The following is a 24,059-nucleotide window of genomic DNA, read 5'->3' as shown; positions in this document are numbered from 1 at the left end:
ATACTATAGAATAGACTTAGTAGTCCCAATTAGGATTGGAAACAAAACTTAGACTCTAAGGTGGACTGCCCTCTCAGAAATGAGAACCATAAAAGTGTATTTTATTCATTAGTTGTTGAAACGTGTTTAGTGGTGTTATCTACCGGTACCTGGTGTGTAGATACGGGAGCCACTAATCATGTTTGCAATTCATTACAGGGGTTCTAGGAAACGTGACAACTATATGAAAGGAAAAATACCGTCTACATGGGTACCACTGCAAAAGTAGCAGCTGTTGCAGTGGGAGATGTTTATCCTTTGAAAAGAATAAAACATTGATTATCTCGACGTACTATGTTTTAGAAAGAATTTGATTTCAGTTTCTAAAACTATTTAAGGATTGATATACTGTCTCTTTTGATAACAAAGTTGTTATCAAGAAAAAGAGGAAAGTTATCTGTTCTAGTACGTTGGTTGGCAATTTATAACTTCCATGATGTGACAAATTGGAAATTAATAACACATCTTCTAACTCTAAATAAGAGAAAGCAACCTTCGGAAATAAACCAATCATATCTTTGGCATCTAAGGCTAGGTTATATTAACTTAAGTAGGATTCAAAGGATAATAGCCGATGAACTTTTGGGTTCATTGGTAGTGGAAACTTTTCCAACCTGCGAGTCTTACTTAGAAGGAAGAATAACCAAGAAGCTTTTAAGTCTAAGGGGTATAGAGCCAAAGATATGTTGGAATTGGTTCATTCTGATTTGTGTGGATCTATGACTATCTAGGAAAGAGGTGGTTTTGAATAGACAACTATTCAAAATATGGGTACATTTACTTGATGCGCTGTAAGTCTAAGTGCTTTGATAAGTTCAAAGAGTATTAGGCTGATGTGGAGTAACGTCAAGGTAAAAATATCAAAACACTATGCTGAGATCGTAGTGGCAAGTACCTCTTGGGAGAGTTTAGAAGTCACTTATCAGAAGTCGGGATTCAATCCCAACTAACTACACCTGGTACACCCCAACAGAATGGTGTAGTAAGAAGGTATAGGACTCTTATGGGAATGATTAGATCAATGAGTTATTCAAAAAATTATCAAATTCATTTTAAGGATATATTCTGGAAATGGAAGTGAACATAGTACCTCCTAAGTCAGAACTCTCTACTCACGTAGAATTGCATAATAGGCATAAGCCTAATTTGAAGCATATTCGGATTCAGGGTAGTCCAGCACATGTGCTGAAGGGAGACACTGATAAGATGGACAGGAGTTCACTTGTTTATGGGTTATCCTAGAGAAACAAAAGGAGGTTTATAGTCCTAAAAATCATAAGGTCATGGTTAGCATCAATGCCCGATTTTTCAGAAGAGGACTATGAAATGAACCACAAGCCCATAAGTAAATTTTGCTCTTAAAGAAATAATAAAGGGCACGTCTAATCTAGTACCAACTGTACAAGATGAAATATCACAAGAAACTGTAACATGTATCATAAATAATACACAATTACAGATAGTGCCTCGTCATAGTGGGAGGGTTGTTAGGCAACCTAAAAGATTCATGTTTTGGGAGAGTTTTTGAACTAGATCCCAAGTGAACATGAACCTGATCCCCGGACATATGACGAAGCGCTCCAAGATAAGGATGCAGCATCTTGGCAAAGAGCAATGAATACAGAATTAGAATATATGTATTCTAATAAAGTTTGAGAGCTTATAGAATCACCAAATGGTGTTAAAGCCATTAGGTAAAAATAGGTCTACAATAGGAAAAGAGGGATAGACGGTAAGGTGGAAACTTTCAAAGTAAGGCTTGTTGAAAAAGGAAACTTTTTCACCGGTAACCATGCTTAAGTCTATTAGGATTCTTTTATCTATTGCTGCTCATATGGACTATGAGATTTGGAAAGTGGATATCAAGACAGTTTTCCTAAATAGAAGTCTTGAAGAAAACATCCATATAAAGCAACTAGAAAGGTTCATTGCAAAGGGAAAAGAGCATCTTATGTGCAAACTCAATCAGTCTATGGACTGAAGTAAAGCTTCAAGGTCTTGGGACATCCAGTTTAATCCAGTCATATAGATTTATTCAGTGTCTGGATGAGTCTTATGTATATAAGAAGTGTGATGGAAGCGTGGTGGTATTTCTTGTACTATACGTAGATAACATTTTTGATAGTTGGAAAACAATATCAAAGTGTTGTCGGAAGAAAGGGTATGGTTGTCCAAGCAATTTGATATGAAGGGCTTGGGAGAATGCACACATATTCTCGGGATCAAAGAGGATCGCAAGAAAAGAATGTTGTGCTTATCCCAAGCTTCATATAATGAGCTTGTTTTAGCATGCAAGACTCTAAGAAAGGTTTTATAACTTTTAGACATGGAGTAGCTTTATCTAAAGAGATGTCTCCAAAAATATCAAAGGAGATAAAAGGACATAAAGGCAAGTTCCTTATGCTTCGGCTATCGGAAGCCTAATGTATGCTATGTTGTGCACGAAAACGGATATCTGTTTTGCCCAGAGCATAGTTAGCAGATATCGAAGTAACCTAGGACCGGGACACTAGACTTCCGTAAAGCATATATTAAAGTACCTTAGAGGGACTAGAGATTATATGCTAGTTTACTAGGTAGATGATTTGATCCCTGTGAGTTACACGGATTTTGACTTCCAATCAAATAGGGATAATAGTAAGACTACCTCGAGATTTTGTGTTTACTTTAGGAGGTGAAGCCATATCTATAGAGGAGTGTTAAACATAGGTGCTTTTCCAGACTCCACCATAGAAGCTGAGTATGTGGCAGCCTCTAAGGCAGCCACAGAAGTTATATGGCTCTGAAACTTCATGATGAACTTAGACATGATTTCTGGTTTGTCCAAAATTATTACAATTTTTGTAATAATAGTGGTACAATAGTAAACTCAAAGGAACCATAAGTCCATAAGGCAAGTAAACACAATAGAGCGCAAGTACCACCCAATACGAGACATCGTATAATGAGGAGAAGTTGTTGCCGCCTAGATGCATCATATGATAGCCTGAGAGATCCTTTCACAAAGGCCCTTAAGGCAAGAGCTTTTGATGGGCATGTTGAAGGGTTGGGAATCAGATGTATGGCAGGAGATATGGCAGCTTAGTCTTTTAGTATAAGTGGGAGATTGTTAGAGTGTATACTAAAAGCCTAGCTTTTTGTAAACATTTGAATTTGAAATAAAAAGAATCACATTGGTCAATATCTACATTTATATGCTAAGTGTAGTTGTTCAACTGATTTATATTGTAGATAATATGGTGTGTGGTGTCACACACAGAAAATCATATTATTAATTCCTTATAAATTATAAATAGTAGCTCACGACTAAGATGGAAAGGAACAAACCATTGGAATAGTCGTAGTGTAATTAGATATTAGTTTATTTTGACTAATAAATTACACTAGTACACTCTGAGTGTATTGAGTAGGACCATTTAGGTAAGTTCTTTTTATATTGACTTAATAAAAGAACTAGACCTTAGTTATTGTGGAAGTGTGTGCTCTTAATCCTAATATAATTGTAACGCCCGCCCTCCCTGCTACTTAAAGGGACGGCGCTACTTACTTACTTAACTATTCTAGGTTACATGCATATTTAAAATTTCTTTCTTGTAACATAAAGCAGCGAAAATGTCATAAAGTTATACTAGAATGTAACATAAATACAAATGGTTCATGTCAAACATAACAAAATATTATAGCAGGTCTTATTTGTCTTAGCCGAGCCACTGCCACACACACCTCCTTGCCTCTCCTGCAGCTCCCTTAGGTCATCCATCCCTTGCCTTTATCTGTGGTACAAGGAAGTAAGCTATGAGCACACAGGCTCAGTAAGATTCTTTCCTACTCACAAAAACCGTATCTCAAGCATAATCATACAAGCATATCATCAATGAAGATATAATCATCTAACAATATGTAATGTGAGCATATTCCTTATCATAACATATCCTTATGAATCATGTTTCTAACATATCATAAATAAGGGATCATGTGAGGTGAATCATGAGAAACATAACATATCACCAGGTTATTTGAAACTTAAAAGAAACATATCATATATGAATGGGTGCATTATGCAAAATGTCCTTTTAAAAACATATGCCATGTCGAGTGCAAGATGTCTTTAAACATATCTTTTAATACTTAAACATAATATCATCATCACGAGGGCCCGGCTTGTACCACATACATATATAACTGCGCGCAATCCCTAGGACAGGGTAGCTAGCCCCGAACCAACTAGGGATCTAGACCCGTTCATAGTCCGTCGGCCTAGGGGCGTACTAAGGAGCCCATCCCTTTTTACTAGACCCGTTCATAGTCCGTCGGTCTAGGGGCGCTTATGGAGCCCACCCTTGGTACAAGCCATACAAAGTAAAGTACATGTCATGCATATCATATCATCATAACTGTCATATCATATCATTATAGATGTCATGCTCTTGTCTTAACATGAAGAGTGCTCTTAATCCCAACTTAAGGGAAGCAACTCTTTGCCATTTTCTTATCATATCATAAGGCATACATTCTTGGGCACAGCCATCATATAAAATCATTTATCATGCTTGGTTCATAAGCTTACATAAATGAGCATGCTACATATTTGAAATCATACATGCTTGAGTACATAGTCATCATAAGAATCATTTCATGCATAATTCATGATCATATATAAATAAACATGTTACTTGTCTTGTCATAAAGCATGCATACTTAAGCATGAAACATATCATAAAAGTCATCATCATGCATAATTCATGAGCATCCTTAATTAAGTATATAAATCATCGTAGGCAACCATAATCATTCATGGAAAACATTTACTAGCATCTCCTAGTTCGTATTCTAGTATGTGAGACACCTAGCAAAGTCATAATTGGGTCTCTAAGCCTAGTTTCATATGGTGGCCGAGAGTCACCATGCTAAGTTTTAGGTTATAACTATATATAAGCATGTGAACCTTAAATCAAATTCATGTCATAAACTAATAAGAATATCATGAGCATAGATAGTAGGTTCTAAGCTTCCTAGCCCTTTTAACTTAGTTGTGGCCAAACCCTTAAGAGCATGGAACTAAGTTCTACATAAGCATAAAAATAACAACTACCATCATATCATATCATAAAGGGAATCCATGAGCTAGCTAAGTTTATGTTTAAACTTTCTTGAATCCTAGATTATAGTTATGACTGAGAGTTCATAAAAAAAAATAACTACTAAGCAACATACAACATGAATACTTTGCTAATTTCATAACATATCATAAGAAGTCTATGAACATACTAAATTAGGTTTTGATCTTCATGAACCCTAAAACCTCATCATAGCCGAAACATCATACAACAAGAAGTAAACTCCTAAGCAACATATGAACATGAATACCTAGCCAATTTAATAACATATCATAAAGAAGTCTCTAAGCATGCTAAATTAAGTTTTGAGCTTTATGAAACCCTAAAACCCTATCATGGCCGAAACTTCATAAACCAAAAATAAACTTCTAAGCAACATGTAAACATGAATACCTAGCTAATTCCATCATATATCATAAAGAAGTCTATGAGCATACTAAATTAGGTTTGGAGCTTCATGAACCCTGAAAATTCATCATGGCCGAAACTTCATCAAGTAGGAAATAAACTTCTAAGCAACATATAAGCATGAATCTCTAGCAAATTTAATAACATATCATAAGAAAGCCTATGAGCATACTAACTTAGGTTTTGAGCTTCATGAACCCTAAAAATTTATCATGGCCGAAACTTCCTCATGCAAGAAATAAACTTCTAAGCAACATATAAGCATGAATCTCTAGCAAATTTTATAACATATCATAAGAAAGTCTATGAGCATACAAACTTAGGTTTTGAGCTTCATGAACCCTAAAAGTTTATCATGGCCGAACCTTATTAAAAGAAGGTCAATAAACATATTAATAAGAAGATCAAACTTAAACAACATACAACATAAATCCTTAAACTAAATTCATATCATAACCTACTAAGATCCATGAGCATGGTTTCTTCTCTTTTTACTTTTATTTTCAAGAGTTCAAATCTTTCGAAAATATCGTAAGCGACTTGTACCACAGGTGAGGGAATACTTACATCCTTATTTGATTTACTTAAGGAGAAATATCTTGCTTGTGGAGCCTTCCTAGAGAGGAGTCCTCCTTTGTTTTTGGATTTCGGCAAGGAGAGGTGAGGAGGGGCTCTTGGTCACGGTGAGGAGGAGGAGGGAGAAGGAAGAGGAGAAAATGAGTTTTCTTCTTTAATTTCCCCTTTTATTCATCATGAGAGGAGGAAGGGAAAATGTACTTTTCCTTCTCCTTTCCTTTTACTTCTCTTTAATGAAAAGAGGAAGCAAGAATCCTCTTTTCTTTTGAGAGGGAGAAGGCAACTCTAACTTCTCCTTCTCAATGAAAAAGCTCTTTTCTTACTCTTAACTATATTGTTACTTCTCTCTTTAACAATAATTTCTCTTGGTCTCTTGGTTGACACATACATATATCTAGTAAGAGATCCAAGGTTCAAGCCTTGGTCATCTCTTTTTCGTTCTATTTTATTTTATAATTTTTTTTTACAAATTTACACATAAGGCCTATTTAATTTTATTATGATAAAAAAATATCTAAAATCTTGCTAAGTATTCTATGGGTGTTACAATAATAACAAGCATATATATTTAGTATTTATTTCTTTAACTTATCAAAGGGTGAGATTTAGCTCGATAAATCAATAGGCCCCATAAGTTGGGAAATGATATTACTTATAGTGTGTGTTGTTGATTATAGAAGGAAATTGTGTCCTAGTCATCTAGGTTGAGAATGTCCCCAAGAGGAGCTCATAAGGATTGTCATGTTAAACCCTGCAGGTGGACTTAGTCCGACATGACAATGAGGTTGAGTGGTATTACTCTTGGACTAAGACATTAATTAAAATGAGTTGTCAGTAACTCAATTAATTAGTGGACATTTGATATCTTAAATACAGGGAGACTAACACACTCATGATGAGAAGGAGCCCATAATGTAATTTGGGATTAGTGCGGTAGTGCAATAATAACTCTCTAGTGGAATAAGTTATTATTGATGAACTTGAGTTGTGTGTTTAGGGCGAACACGGGATACTCAAGCTTGTCGGAAGGCCAAAACCAATTTCTCCTCTAGGTCCCTGTCTTAGCATCATTAAAGCCTCAAGTCCATCCAAATAAAAGTCCATCTTGGTGTCCAAGAAGGGGGCTGGCCCAAGGCTTGGTGAGCAAGCCAAGGGCTGCCCACCATCTCCTCAAGAGGGTCGGCCCTATGCTTGGTGCCCAAGCAAAGGAGGGACCAACCACTATATTTCAAATTAGGAGGGTTGTTTTGAATTTTTAAAATCTTCTTTTTGTAGATAACTACAATTTTAAAAGAAGGATTTTAAATTTACAAAACTTTCCTTATTTGAATTAGGCCACATGGTTTAAAAGAAAGTTTAAAAGTTTTAAAATTTTCCTTTTTTAACCATCCTCATGGTTGTTGAAAAAAAGGAAGGGAGTTTTAAATTTGAAACTTTCTATTTTTGTAACCATGTTAAAAAGGAAATTTTAGAAGAGGAGTTTTAAATTTTAAAACTTGGTTTTAATTTTAAAACTTTCTTTTTTTAACATCCACATTAAGAAATTAAAAGAGAGCTTGTAAAATTTTATAAGAGTTTTCCTTCTTTGCTTATAAAATTTTTATAAAGTTTTTATTCCTCTTTAAGTGGCCACCACCCTTGCTTGTGCCCAAGCAAGGGGTCGGCCAATCAATTAATCAATCAAAGATTGATGATTGAATCAATCAAGAGGAAAGAAAAGGAAAAACAAGAGGAAGATTTTAATTTTTGTAAAAAGTTTTTTCCTTATTTTCCTTGGGCAAGTAATATAAAAAAAGGGGAGGAGATGCCTCATGAATGAATTCTATTATTTTCTCTCTTCTCTTTAGTCTTCTCCTAAGGGACGGCCCTTGCTTTTCTTCATGCTAGGGCCGACCACCTCTTGTGGATACTTTGTGTGGCCGGATACAAAGAGAAGGAGAAGAAGAAGAGATGTAGGGATTGCATTTATTCTTATTCTATTGCTTGTGTGGCCGGATCTCTCCCCTTTCCTTTCCCGTTGCTTTCTTTGGTTCCTTGGTGGTGGTGGTGGTCGTATACTAGAGAAGGAGGAGAAGCTTTTGGGTGGTGTTCATCTTGAAGGATCGTTTCCCACACGACGTACAAGGCGAGGCGAGGAATACGGCAGAAGATCTCGAGGTTATTAGCATACAAAGAAAAGGTATAACTAGTTATTGTTTTCCGCATCATGCTAGTTATTTTTCTTTGTATGAATTCCAAAACACAAGAGGCATTAGATTCTAGTTTTTTGAATTTGTTATTCGAGTTTGTGTTTTTTTTATTTTTTGAATTTGTGATTCGATTGTTCCTTTTGGTTAAACCTAGAGTTATATTAGGAAATTAAATATTAGCTTTCCTTAAAAGACTTTGTCTAGGCGGTGGTGGATGCTCTCATACCCAAAAAGGTCATGTGCCTCACCATGCAGTTCTGGAAATTAATTTTGGAAATTAATATTTTATTAAATTTATAACATAGGTTGATTTAGATCAATAGTGTTAAGTTTCGTTTAGGATTCAAATCTAAACCATTAAGAACAGATAAGTTAAATTTATAATCAATAATGTTAAGTTCCGTTTGCGATTCCTAATTTAACTTCTAAAGAACACAATAGGTTGTTTAGGAAATGTTCGACATTTGTACAAAATTTTTGTACAGTGGAACCGGTACGATCTTCCTAGGACCAACCAACATCTTGCTACTTCATTCCTTCAAAGAACAACTACAGCAACAATGCACCATGTCCGTGTTCATGAAATGGAGGCAATAATGGCTTGCTAAGAGCTTGAAAAATCACTACCGAGCCTCACATGTCAACTTCATCACCTTTTTTTTTTTAGATTTGCCACTAACTTGTCTTAGCTTATTTAAGATGTTAAACTTTAGATTCTAAGAAAATATGTTCATAGTCAAAAAAAAAATATTGGAACAAAGATCTGTAATTGTTATTTCTGATGGTAGATGTCTTTTCATAGGTTTTCATAGACATTTGTTTGTAGACTGCTCTGTTTTTAATAGCATTGCAAAGCTTAATATCAATTTGTTCTACACTACTTTCTAATGATCTCATAAGTAGAGTTCTTTTTATATTTCATCATAGGTTTAGAGTAGTTGACCCACTTAATTCCTACTTTATACCTTAGCTTTGTTTCCTTTTCCCTTGAGTAAATGGGAAGCAAAACTCAGGCCTCGATGAAAGGTTGAAAATTGATTCAAATGTTAATACATAACAAAGAAAGTGTCTAACCCTATCATTTGTATAAGCATTAATTTAACCACTAATTAATTATATATTAAATAAGTTGAATTAATTAAATTTAAAAAAATTATAAAATTTTAATTAATATAATTAAAAGTGATTAAAGATGTTTTGATATTAGTTCTAATATAATTATTACAAAATCAGATAACTATTTTCAGGTGCAACCATAGACTCAAATGTTTAAGCTCAAGCCACTCATCTATACTTTGTGAACCTGTTTAATATTTCACCTCTCTTGGTACCAATTGACACACTCTCTCTTGGTACCAATTGACACACTCGATTCAGATGAAAAAAATAATTTTTAAACTCAACTATTAACCAAAAATTCTTGTACACAAGTTAACTTTAGTTCACTTGTCTAAACTCACAAACTCTCTTTATTTCTTAATTCATTGTATTGAGACTAAATTAAGGTATCATAATAGTATCTTGCATAGAGGTTTAGAAGATAATAAGATTCATGTATAGATAATTGATACTAAAACAACTTATCTTGTTAATGAAAAATAAATTAGTGTGTTATTTAACCTAACTACTTAGCGCAACAATTCTAATGTGACTATTAATTGTGTACCTAGGCCTAATAAACTCATGTGTGATTTAAGGTCATAAATAAACCTTATTTTCTAATTTTGCACACCAATAAATCTTGCTTTATGGTTTGCAAGGGATATTGATTGGAAATTGATATGATTTGGGCTTTCTATTCACTGGAGCTTAGAGAACACGTTGAGGTGCTTTAGAGGATGTAGGGTATTAGATTTGTTTTGGAGATGAAGATTTGCTTTTTGAAGAATTTACTCTCGGTGTTGGGGGCACTCTAACGTAAAAAGGTTAAGGATGAAGGATAAGAGGGCTTTAATGTAAGGTGTGGGCATCAACATATCTAACATTTATTACAGATTTCTTTTGGATTATTAAATTTTGATTCATTTGGTGAAGTAGGATGTAATATTAAATTTTGTATCTATTTTATGATGTATAATGTAAGTTTCTTTCTAAAAGAAGAAGTGCTCAGAAGATAAAATTGGAGTATAATTTATAGTTTCATCCAGGGCCTTAAAACAACAAGGATCAGCTTTGACGGCGTTGATCGAAGATCTAGCACATGGATCGATTGCATACCAATGCACACTAATATGGTGGTCTCGACGATGATTACCTGAAAAGCGTCCGTTGTTGGGAAACTAAGTATGGGATCAGTAGTAGGGTAACCATGTAATCTAATCTAATATGCTAAGTTTGACGAGAGTTGTGAATTCTAGAGTTTTTTCATCACTTAATATATTCTCAAACTCAGTTCTTATGACATGTATGGAATTGTCAACATGATAGACATATTTGCTTGGTGCATTAATTTTGTTTTCACATCTATATCCTTATCAATGAAATGCCATATCTATTTTATCTCTTTGTTTCTCTTGTAACTGTATCTACCCTATTAATCATAAATAAAAAATCAAAGACTAGCAAAGTCACAAATATCCTGAAGATTTTTGAGCTAGGACTCTATTGTTGACAGAATAGTATTCCAATGTTTTGTGTTCCACCAGCAGTGTGTAATATGTGTTCATTGATCCAAGAAGAATATGGTGTCATCAAATAGTTGTATTTGACCTTTTCCTGATCTTTTAGTACTAAAAATATGTCAGTATTGTCTTCACAAAGTATTAAAAATATAGCATTGAGACCTGATGTATGGCCAAGGGCTAAAGATAGGAGAGATCAGTTATCACTTCCGAAAGGCCCAATTACAAGAATGTGGGAAAAGCGTTTCAAGGAAGCACTAAATTGGCTAATCAAAAAACATTGGGAGGACTATGAGCAAGGAGAGACCAAGATAATACCAACTGCTAGTCATGGCCTAATCCATGTAATCGGACATAACCATCCATGTCTGGTCATGCTTAACGGAAGAACACTCATAAACATGGGAACTCGTTCATGCATGAAGACTTAAGTATTTTAGATTGTTTAATGAAGCATGCGACTTGGGACTCTAATTGTGCATGCATTTATTTTGTTTTGGGTTCCTAGATTGCTTGCATGAGACATGCAACATTGGGACTCTAATTGTGAATGCACTTATCTTGTACTTTTCCATGTTCACTCCCATTATATAAGGGAGGGACATCTTAGTATGAAGCAACTTAGTTTTTGGTGAGATTGTGTGCTCTCTTACTTCTTGAAAGGACTTTCTGAACTTATCGAGTTTACTCTCGTGGTGTTCAACCCATCAAAACTTATCACCCCGAGTGTGTCATTTCTTTCCTTCGCAGGCTTGGTTCATGCCAGTTCTAGGTTACGGGTCAAGACTCACACTCTTATCATTTAGTTCTTGGGGTTCTATCCACCTTTGCCTCGGTCTCCATCACATTTGTTGGTGGGGTTCGTATCATCTGGTATCAGAGCTTCGGTTCAAAGGCAAGTGCAAATCTATCTTTACTTGTTGTTCAGCCAAAAGTAAAAAAAAAAAAAATCGTGGGGGGGGGGGGGGGGGGGGGGGAAGAGCACAACGAAAAGACAAAAAAAAAAAAAAAAAAAGAAGAAGAAAGCGCAGAAAAAAAAATTGCTTGTGTGAATCGAAGTAAATTATCTTCAACAATTCTTTTCTTATTTTCCTTATTCTCAAACTTCTACTATTTCATTTTCTCTTAAAATTCTTCCATCATAAGTTTCGGTGGTATCTTTTGAATTGTTATATGATATTCTGATTTATTCTAGAGTTAGATATCATCAATTGAGAGCTACCACCCAAACGTGAGTTGAGTGCTTTTGAGGTTTTCTTTCATTTTACAGCCATGTCCAACAACCAAGAGGATGGAGCAAATGAGGGGGCTAGGCCACTTCCGAATCTGTAATTACAAGCATTGATGGGGGAGATGCAACGGATGATGAGGGCGGAATTAGAATCTATCCATGAGAGAATGGATCGAGTGGAGGATGGAACACCAAGAAGACATCAACAGGACCGTATTACTAGACCACAACGAAGACATGCCCAAGGGATTGATGTCGAAGAAGATGAAGAGGTTATTGTGGAAGACTTTGATGAGCAAAACTACAATCGGGGCAGGATTGGATATCGAGGAGATAGAAATGGAACTAGAGGAAATAATGATTTAGGAGGGATTAAGATGAAAATTCCAACCTTCCAAGGAAGAAATGACCCAGAAGCTTACTTGGAATGGGAAACTAAGATGGAAATGGTGTTTGGCTATCATGAATTCTCAGAGTTTAAAAAGGTGAAGTTAGCTGCCATTGAATTCACTGATTATGCTATTGTTTGGTGGGATCAAGTGGTGATGACTCGGAGAAGGAATAGAGAGCAACCTGTGTCCACTTGGGAGGAGATGAAAGTGCTCATGAGAAGGAGGTTTGTACATTAGCGGCTTCAAAGGTTATCTCAAGGCTCCGAAAGTGTGGATGAATATTTCAAGGAGATGGAATTGTCCATGATCCGAGCTAATATCGATGAAGATTGGGAAACCACCATGGCCTAGTTTTTACATGGTTTAAATCCAGAAATTGTTGATATTGTTGAATTGCAGCATTATGTTGAGCTGTCGGTATGGTCCACCAAGCACAAAAAGTGGAAGAACAACTCAAGAGGAGAGCTAGAGCTAGGAGGTGCTTTGGACCCTCGAGATCAGATTTCTAAAGGCTATTTAAAGACCCCTAGAGCTAGGAATTCAACACAACTCAAGCAATCAATACTGTAAGCAATTCCTAAGAAACTAGTGAGCTTCCAAAGTGTAAATGACTTCTCCGCCTTCAGAGAAGGAGATTTTTGTTAGTGCATCTTTCATCGCCCTGAATTAACAACCCTCTTGGTTGTAACCAGGTTAAATTCTGTTTTTGATTTATTTTCTGTCTCCTTAATTTAGCTGCTATTATTTTACTTCTGCTTTTATTTTTGAGTTGAATTTCGAGGAGGGTATAGTTTTAATTTTTCAGGAGCAATTCACCCCTCTCTTGCCAGCCTCCGCTGCACCTACACTTTGCTCTGGCCATAGGTTCTGGCAGCAAACTGCTCTAGGCATGAGTCAACAATGGAGCATCTAGATTTAGGTGAGTTTTGGAATTGAGTTTATTTCTACATTGAATTTAATTAGTGTAATGATTAGTGGTGATTGATTGGTGGAAATTAAGGAATTTATTGGTGGATTAAGGATGGACTTATCATCAAATTAGATTTAGATCATTAGGTGGAATAAAACATGGTTACCTAATCAAATTAGAATTAGATTTGGGTTTAGCTGGTTGTTGTATATGTGATTAGATAAACTGTATATCATGTGATTTACAAGACGTTGATTCAAGATGAGTGTCTCGACGTGGGATTATTTAGAGCGATCGACAAATAAAGGCGAATATTTCTTCCTTGGCGTCTATAGTTCGTTGAACTTATTGCATGGATTAGGTTGCTTTATCTTGACTCCACTCATATTTTACTATGTTTGATACTTATATGCTTGATCTTTTAGATGATCTCTTTATTGTCTATAGTTTAAAAATCTCACTGTTTGATATTTCTATTCTTTAGGGTATACACATGTCTGGTTTGTACGATAAGAATTTACATTAAGATTATTTATATGCAGTAGCATACATATGAGCTTGGTGTGTACTAGTGATTATGCATATATTAGTGTGCACACGTCTATATGAAAGAACTCATACTGTTGACTCAAGAGTAAATTTGCATCACATATGAACCTCAAAACACAAGATATAGCTTCCTTATGGAAATTCATAAAATTCCAACCAAAACAAGCAACAAACAGTCTCCAACTCATAACAATATAACAAATCAGAGGACAAAATTATTAACATGCTCTTGGGGCCCCGGAACTGTGTGTGATGCATTTTATCTCATCTCCTCAGCTATTTCACCTCCACGTTCCATATCACATCTTTGGTGTCATCTCCCCCACCTACATCATTCACATTGTGAGTCCAAGGACCTAGCAAGTATATTCCACTAGTATGTACATGACAAAAGTAGCAAAACAAGATCAAAACTAAGAAATATGGAGTTGAACCTTCTTCTACTCAAAGTTAAACTTAACATACCTAGTAAGAATTACGATCTGACAACATCATGCATAGTCTTGCATTCACACTAAAGGAAACTTCAACATAACTTAGTGAGTATAAACAAAATGCAAGTGTGGTATAGACAATAAAATAAACTCCATGATAATTTAGTAAAACATGCATGGTGCAAGGGTGGTAACCTTTATTGGAGCACATTCATTTGGTCCATATCCAGGAACTGCTAGGAGATATCTCATAACATAACTCATTCGACTAATGCCATTCTACTTTGCCTTATCATTCTGGATTAGAAGGGCCCTCCCTGGAGCTCAACCAAGGGCACCCATCACATATTGTCACCACTCATGCTCATTTTCCTTCACTATTTTGATTGAGGTAATTAAACATGCCTAATTCATATTAATGCACACATGTAGGCATACATGATTATTATACTGTCATTCATACATGATTTATAGGGAATCTTATTTAGTATAAAGGCAAATTATGGATCATAAGATGAGATGAAAGAGTAGCCCTTTTATTCACGATATGGAAAAAAGAAAACACTATGCAAGATATACAAAATCTGGTATCATAAGGTAAATGATGATAGCACAAATATTACAACACAACTTTCCCAAGTTAACAAATCTGAAAAAGAATATCTTCTCATCTCAAGAATCACATTCAAAATGAACCAATCCCACCCATGCTTCTACCCCCAAATTTCCCAAAGTCGATCCCAGTAGAAAAACACCATGAACAAAAGATCTAACACGTCATATCTATCCAAAATTCTACAGCCAGCACACAGAGCAAAAGCACAATGAAAAGCCATTTTAAACACCACTTTAAAACTGTCCAAATCCGAAACTATCTCAAGAGCAAAAGCATAGAATGAAATTCAAGACTCCACCTCAAATCTGTCCAGATCCATAACTATCCCCAAAACAGAAATCATTAGAACCTTACTACAACCTATTAAACCTATCCACTACTTCACAGCCAACTCAGAAAACAAAAGAGAACTCCAATGCATCTACATCTCCCATCTGAAACTCTTCACTATTCGAAACCCATTCAAAAGACAATGCAAGAAACAAAAATCGATTATCTAACTCTCAAATCAGTACCAATAAATCCAAAACCACCACATGGAAATAATGTAATCACCAAAACCAAATATAATCTCTTGCAACATAACAGTAAATCAAACAAACTCTCATGGAAATAGAAACATCATCCAAATCCTTATGCGAAACTACCAAAAGAAGCACACATCCATTCCTACATGAGGAGAATCTACTACTAAAGAACTAAACAATCATCAAAGTAGAAACAATTACAATCTTCCAAATCCAGAGCAGAAAAATTGGAAATGAAAAAACTTCCTTAAGAAACAAGAACATCATCAAAATCATTTTGCACACCTACACCCAAACCATCTCCTAGAAACTAGTATCTACAGAAGGAGTTACACTTGCCTTCCCTTTCTTGTGCTACCGACAGGAGCCTTAGCCATGGGACGGCGCGCCAGAGATGAAGGGTTATCGCAGACATCTACGACTTAGGGCGTTGTCCACCGAGGAGATAGCCAACGTGGTGGTGTTGGCCGACCGGCTTAAGCACGAGTGGAGGGTTTGGTTACAGTGGCGGAGAGGAGAGTAGGAGATGAATCGGGATGTGAGGGGTGAGAGCTAATTAGGAGGTTTAGGTTTATATACTTTGATTAATTAAACCTCAACCTTACTCAACCTTACGTTAATTCAATCTACTAACTCTTAGTAATGGATATCCTGAACAAGCTTTCTCAAAGTCTAATAGATTTTTTCCCATCAATATGTCATATGAGCCCCGTTTAACTTTTGAAAATTTTTCAAAAATTCTATAAACTAATATCTTAATGAACATATATTATTTATATTTTATTTTATTATTATTATTAGTTTATTTATTTATTTCTCGTCATCGAATTACCTTCATCCCAGAAATATCAAACTAATATAAAAAGAAAATACCTTAAATTCCTAATTTACCCCTTCGATGGCTGGTGGGACCTTACGGTATAGGTGATGCTACGTATTTTAGATGTTGGTAGACACATGTTGGATCTTTTCATGCATATAGGTATATGTGATTGATGAATTATGTTTCTAGATATACTTATGTTGAGTGTCCACATGTATTTGGTATGTATTATTGGAGATATCTTGTTGATTATACCTCTATTATATGTGTACGTGAGTTTGGTGAGTATTATTGGAGGTATCTTGTCGATTATACTTATGAAATATACATATGCATCCAACATGTTTGGTTGAAAGTATCTTATCAATTATATCTTTGTTGTTATGTGCACACGTGTCCAACATGTGTAGTTGGAAGTATCTTATTGATTATACTCATGTTTGTTGGTGCAACCTTAGGTCAAGGTTAACTTGGTTGACCTGACTCGAGTTGACCTGACTCGAGTTGTGTTTTGATGTTTGACGATGTTTGACGAGAAGTGAGTTGTATTCTTGATGTTTGACAAGAATAGGTGTTTGGGAGATTGTAGGTGCAACCTTAGTCAAGGTTGACCTAGTTGACCTGATTCGGGAAAAGTCCAAGCAGGGAGCTTGGCACGCGACAAGTCCAAGTATGGAGACTTGGCACTGGTAAAGTCCAAGTACGGAAACTTGACATGGGGAAAAGTCCAAGCAGGTAGCTTGGCACGCGGAAAGTCCAAGTATGGAGACTTGGCACGGAGAAGTCCAAGCAGGGAGCTTGGCACGAGGGAAAGTCCTAACTGGGATGTTAGGCAGGTGGAAAGTCCTGGTGAGTGATACCAGGCAGTGGGAAAGTCCTAACTAGGATGTTAGGCAGTGTGGAAAGTCCTGGTGAGTGAAGCCAGGCAGTGGGAAAGTCCTAACTGGGATGTTAGGCGGTTGGAAAGTCCTGGTGAGTGAAGCCAGGCAGTGAGAAAGTCCTAACTGGGATGTTAGGCAGAGTGAAAGTCCTGGTGAGTGAAGCCAGGCAGTGAGAAAGTCCTAACTGGGATGTTAGGCAGTGTGGAAGTCCTGGTGAGTGGAGCCGGGCAAGGGAAAATCCAGATGGATCAAGGGTGATCGAACATCTGGTGTTGGGAAGTCCAAGTAGATCAAGGAAGTGATCGGATACTTGGCACGAAGAGGAAAGTCCAAGTGGGTCAAAGGGATTGACCGGACACTTGGTGGGGAGTCTTAGCAGGTCAAGGGAGTGACCGGATGCTAAGCATGATGTACCAATAGGTCAAGGTTGATCGGATATTGGTTTGAAAGGTTTGGGACTTGGTTTGGGCAAAAACCAAGTTTTGGATCGGTCTGCAGACCGATCCAGTGATACACTGGATAGCCTGATCGGTCACCAGACCGATCAGTAACCATCCAGTAGCCTACTGTAGGTTATCTGATCGGTCTGGAGACCGATCAGACAACGATCAGGAGGCGCAAAGAATTCGGGAGAAGAGAAGCCTGATCGGTCCGTAGACCGATCAGGAGGTTCCCTGATCGGTCTGTGGACCGATCAGGAGGTTCCCTGATCGGTCCATGGACCGATCAGAGACGGAACATAAGCAAAGGCTAGGGAGTGGATCGGTCTGTGGACCGATCGACATGGAGCCTGATCGGTCTGTGGACCGATCCAGGAACTAGCCGTTACGACGCAACGGCTAGATTTCTTCTATGTTTCTTCGCTTTCTTCGCAGGTTATAAAAGGAGGGCTGCTGCTGCGAGCCTTTCTTCTTCTTTCTCTTCTTTCTACTGAGCTGCTGCTGTGCTCTTGAGCTTTGTTGAGTTCCGAAGCTTCGTGTGAGCTTCTTCGACTGGGTTCCTGCTGTTGTAGGCGTCTCGTGAAGTTGCTGCTTCAACCAGTCGACGAGAAGGCAAGCGTGTTTGTTTTACATTCATATTGTCTTGTGCTTCTTTGTATTTTGTATACTTCTATCTTGTTGATGCAAGAGTTATTGTGGCGAGGTTTCTTCACCCACAAGGAGTATATATTAGCCGGTTCTCCGGGGGCTCATCCACCGACGGATTGATAGGCTTCGTCCACCTTACGGACACGCCGAGGAGTAGGAGTTTCATCTCCGAACCTCGTTACATCGACGTGTATTGAGGTTTGATTTCTTGTCTTCGTTTCTTGTTTTTACTTCTGCTGCGCTAACCCTAGTTTGTAGAAAGAAACGCGACGATTTGGTGTCGGCTATTCACACCCCCCCTCTCTAGCCTCCGTACGAAGGATCCTAACAAGTGGTATCAGAGCGAGGCCGCTCTTCGACGGATCAACACCCGGGGGAGCACGGGCTAGAGATGGATCTCTATGGAGAAGATGTCACGATTCAACCCTTCTACGAGTCTCACGACAACTTCACATATTGGAAGGTAAGGATGATGTATTTTCTTAGGACTAATATGTTAAATTGGTTTTGTGTACAAGAAGGGTTTTCCCCTCTGATGGATGAGGAAGGAAAACCCATCAAGAAGAAGGAGTGGACGAAAGAGCAAATCCGACAATCCGAAATCAATGACGAGGTAACGAAAATCATTGAATTTTCTTTACCTAATGATATTTTGTGTAAGATGGGAGGATACAATAATGCCAAGGAGTTGTGGAACAACTTGGTCAAACTCCATGAGGAGAGCCCCACTTCAAGCCATGAAGAGGAGCTAGTGAGCCAAGTAGCTCACATCGTGGAGGTGAGGAATTAGAAGTTGAGGGCTACTCAACATCTAAAGAAGAAGAGGAGGTGAGGTCTTCTTCAAGATCGGAGCACGAAGAAGAAGCTTCTACCTCCGGGAGGGATGAAGAAGAGAGCATCCATCCATCCTCAACCCTAGGTAACTCAAACACCTTAAGTTCAAGTAAATTGCATATAATGTGTTTTGAGTGTAGGGAATTTGGACATTACAAGAGTAAATGTCCAAAGAAGACTAAGAAGACTTCACCGGCGCCAAAGATCAAGGAAGCCGGAGTCCCGACATGCAAGAGCAAGAAGCACGTGGTGTGCTTCCAATGCAAGCAACGGGGACACTATAGGAGTCAATGTCCAAGGGGGAGGCAACCTCACAAGGACAAGAGGCCAAACACGTGTAAAGGGGGAGCTAAGGCAAACCCTAAGGTAACATTTAAAGCCCATTCTTGCAATTCTAGTAGGATGCATGCTAGTAGTCTTATTGCCATTGTCAATAATGATAAGCATGTTAACACTAGAAATCGATACATGTGCTTAGGAGCCAAGCATGTTAGCCTAGATAAGAACAATTCTAGAAATGCTAACCTAGAATTAACTCATCTAAGGCTAAGGAAAATCTAGATAGAAATCCCAAATCATCTAGACACATGCCTAGGAATACCTCAAAGAAAAATGATAAATCAAAACTTGAGGTATTAGAGAAAGAAAATCAAGTCTTGAGGTCAAGACTTGACTCTCTAGAAAAGGCTCTTAAGGATTTGACTCTAGGGTCTAGGGGTCAACAATCCAAGTCCAAGGACAAGAAAGGTTTGGGTCACAAACCTAAGTCCCAATTGGTCAAGCCCACTTATCATAATGTTTCATTCGACTATGGAACAAAACCTAGGGCTAGGAAGACCATTACCAAGGTCACAAGGGGAGTCACCCCTATAGTTGACCTTGATGAGACCCAAATGACCAAGGCTTTAAAGCCTAAGAGGGTCATTAGGAGGGTTGCTAGGGAAGTTATCCCTAGTGAGTATTTAGTGAACCCAATGAGCTCTAATAGGTATTGGGTTCCTAGGAGCATCTTCTCTACCCCATAGATGGGTTAGAGAGTGTCAACTCCGATTAGAAGGGTAGTTAACCCAACTTTGAGGAAATTGACACTCAAGGAGCATTTTCAAGGTTTTGAGAACTTTTGAAAATGAAATAGAATTATCATTTACTCCTTTGAAGAGTTAAAAGTGCCTAAAGATTGAAAATTTCATTTTTAATCCCAATTGGCACAATTTGGGAAAATCTAGAGAACTCTCGAGAAAAAAAAAATGAAACATGCCAAGTTTTGAGGATAAATTTGATCTTTAAGTGGCATGAATTAATCTAGAGTTCAAGAAGTGTCAAAATTAGGATTTTGGCATTTTGGGGCAATCTAGGATTAAATTTGAAGTTAGCCAAGTGGTTAAGGATACTTAGATAGGTAATCTAGGTATATTTATTTATGCTAAATCTTGTCATGATTGTTTGCCCTCACATGTCATGACATCATGTTTAGTTTTATTATCATTTGAAATGTCATGATAATGCTTAGGCTAGTTTTTATGTCATGTTTATTTAAGTTTCAAACTTTATTCCATGACATCATGACATTGGCACATGTTTTCATACCATTTTATGCCATGTCATCATCTCTTGCATTAATAATCAATTGAATTGATTTAAGGATGAAAAACACATTTTGATATTGAGATCAAATTTGTGTTTAGAAAATGCATGAGACCTTAGTCTAAGATACCTAAACCCATATCTCACATTAAAATTGCCATGGATGTGTTTGATACACTTTAGATGTGTGTGAGATATTAGGATCATGAATTAGGATCAAGGTGCATAGTTCTTGTACCTAGATGAGCCTAATTCAAGAAATGGAGGATCATAGGGAAAGCTTGTGTACAAGTCATGTACATTTAGCCCTAAGATTATGGTCCTAAATTAAAAAGGTTTAAAATCATTTTGAAATTGATTTGGAAAACCTTGATGAAGCCATCTTAGTGATTGCATTCATCATTGAACATTGTGATACAAAGTTGAGTTAAACTTAAACTATTTCAAAGTTTTTGAACTTTGTATCAAGTTTGAAAATGGAAGTTATTTTCATAGAAAACTATTTTTCCTTGATAGTATATGTTATAAGGAATGTATCCTCAAAATTTCATAATTTTTGGAATTTTATGGAATTTATTAGGGGTTTCTGAATTTCGGGAGAAGGAAAATCAGAAATCCCTGTGATCAGAGTCTGGATCGGTCACTGGACCGATCCAGGGAAGGCTGGATCGGTCTGGGGACTGATCCAGAGGGGTTCTGATCGGTCCGGTGACCGATCAGGCGTGCTGAATTTGCTGAATTTCGACTGTGGTCTGAAATTTCAGCTGTGGGAGTTGAGTTTCGGGTTTCTAAAGGTTTGAAACTCTCCAAGACATTGTTGGTGCAATGGTCAAGGGGGAGTTAACCTTTAGGGGGAGTTTTACCTATTAAGTCAAGGGGGAGTTGACTTTTAGGGGGAGTTTTTACTCCTAAAGAATTGAGTGATATGGGATTATCACTAAATTGACTATTGAGTTTAGTATCAAGGGGGAGATTAAGGGTTTCAATGAAAGGTATGGGACTTTCATTAGGAAGAAACTTTTGACCTTGATTCCCTCTTTTTGATGTGTGTCAAAAAGGGGGAGAGATGTCCCAAGGGGGAGAGTGTAGGTTTTGGAAGAATGTTCAAGGAAGAACATTGGAAAATCTAAGTTAGGTTATCGGGTTAACGTAACTTGATTTTGGATTTTGTCAAACATCAAAAAGGGGGAGATTGTTGGTGCAACCTTAGGTCAAGGTTAACCTGGTTGACCTGACTCGAGTTGACCTGACTCGAGTTGTGTTTTGATGTTTGACGATGTTTGACGAGAAGTGAGTTGTATTCTTGATGTTTGACAAGAATAGGTGTTTGGGAGATTGTAGGTGCAACCTTAGTCAAGGCTGACCTAGTTGACCTGATTCGGGAAAAGTCCAAGCAGGGAGCTTGGCACGCGACAAGTCCAAGTATGGAGACTTGGCACTAGTAAAGTCCAAGTACGGAAACTTGACACGGGGAAAAGTCCAAGCAGGTAGCTTGGCACGCGGAAAGTCCAAGTATGGAGACTTGGCACGGAGAAGTCCAAGTAGGGAGCTTGGCACGAGGGAAAGTCCTAACTGGGATGTTAGGCAGGTGGAAAGTCCTGGTGAGTGATACCAGGCAGTGGGAAAGTCCTAACTGGGATGTTAGGCAGTGTGGAAAGTCCTGGTGAGTGAAGCCAGGCAGTGGGAAAGTCCTAACTGGGATGTTAGGCAGTTGGAAAGTCCTGGTGAGTGAAACCAGGCAGTGAGAAAGTCCTAACTGGGATGTTAGGCAGAGTGAAAGTCCTGGTGAATGAAGCCAGGCAGTGAGAAAGTCCTAACTGGGATGTTAGGCAGTGTGGAAGTCCTGGTGAGTGGAGCCGGGCAAGGGAAAATCCAGATGGATCAAGGGTGATCGAACATCTGGTGTTGGGAAGTCCAAGTAGATCAAGGGAGTGATCGGATACTTGGCACGAAGAGGAAAGTCCAAGTGGGTCAAAGGGATTGACCGGACACTTGGTGGGGAGTCTTAGCAGGTCAAGGGAGTGACCGGATGCTAAGCATGATGTACCAATAGGTCAAGGTTGATCGGATATTGGTTTGAAAGGTTTGGGACTTGGTTTGGGGAAAAACAAAGTTTTGGATCGGTCTGCAGACCGATCCAGTGATACACTGGATAGCCTGATCGGTCACCAGACCGATCAGTAACCATCCAGTAGCCTACTGTAGGTTATCTGATCGGTCTGGAGACCGATCAGACAACGATCAGGAGGCGCAAAGAATTCGGGAGAAAAGAAGCCTGATCGGTCCGTAGACCGATCAGGAGCTTCCCTGATCGGTCTGTGGACCAATCAGGAGGTTCCCTGATCGGAACAGAAGCAAAAGCTAGGGAGTGGATCGGTCTGTGGACCAATCCACATGGAGCCTGATCGGTCTGTGGAACGATCCAGGAACTAGCCGTTGCGACGCAACGGCTAGATTTCTTCTGTGTTTCTTCGCTTTCTTCGCAGGTTATAAAAGGAGGGCTTCTGCTGCGAGCCTTTCTTCTTCTTTCTCTTCTTTCTACTGAGCTGCTGCTGTGCTCTTGAGCTTTGTTGAGTTCTGAAGCTTCGTGTGAGCTTCTTCGACTGGGTTTCTGCTGTTGTAGGCGTCTCGTGAAGTTGCTGCTTCAACCAGTCGACGAGAAGGCAAGCGTGTTTGTTTTACATTCATATTGTCTTGTGCTTCTTTGTATTTTGTATACTTCTATCTTGTTGATGCAAGATTTATTGTGGCGAGGTTTCTTCACCCACAAGGAGTATATATTAGCCGGTTCTCCGGGGGCTCATCCACCGACGGATTGATAGGCTTCGTCCACCTTACGGACACGCCGAGGAGTAGGAGTTTCATTTCCGAACCTCGTTACATCGACGTGTATTGAGGTTTGATTTCTGGTATTCGTTTCTTGTTTTTACTTCCGCTGCGCTAACCCTAGTTTGTAGAAAGAAACGCGACGATTTGGTGTCGGCTATTCACACCCCCCTCTCTAGCCTCCTATACGAAGGATCCTAACAATGTTGTATGTACGTACATGTCTGGTAAGTATTATTGGAGGTTTCATGTTAATTATACCTATATTAAGTGTTCACATATATTGGGTGTGTAGCGTTAGAGGTATCTTATTGATTATACCTGTGATGTGTGTTCGTTGGGTATGTATTATTGAAGGTATCATGATGATTATACCTGTGTGGTGTGTTCACACATGTCTAGTGTGTACTATTG

This window comes from Zingiber officinale, chromosome 11A (assembly GCF_018446385.1).
Source record: "Zingiber officinale cultivar Zhangliang chromosome 11A, Zo_v1.1, whole genome shotgun sequence".
Lineage (NCBI taxonomy): Eukaryota > Viridiplantae > Streptophyta > Magnoliopsida > Zingiberales > Zingiberaceae > Zingiber > Zingiber officinale.
This window is presented reverse-complemented; position numbering follows the sequence as displayed.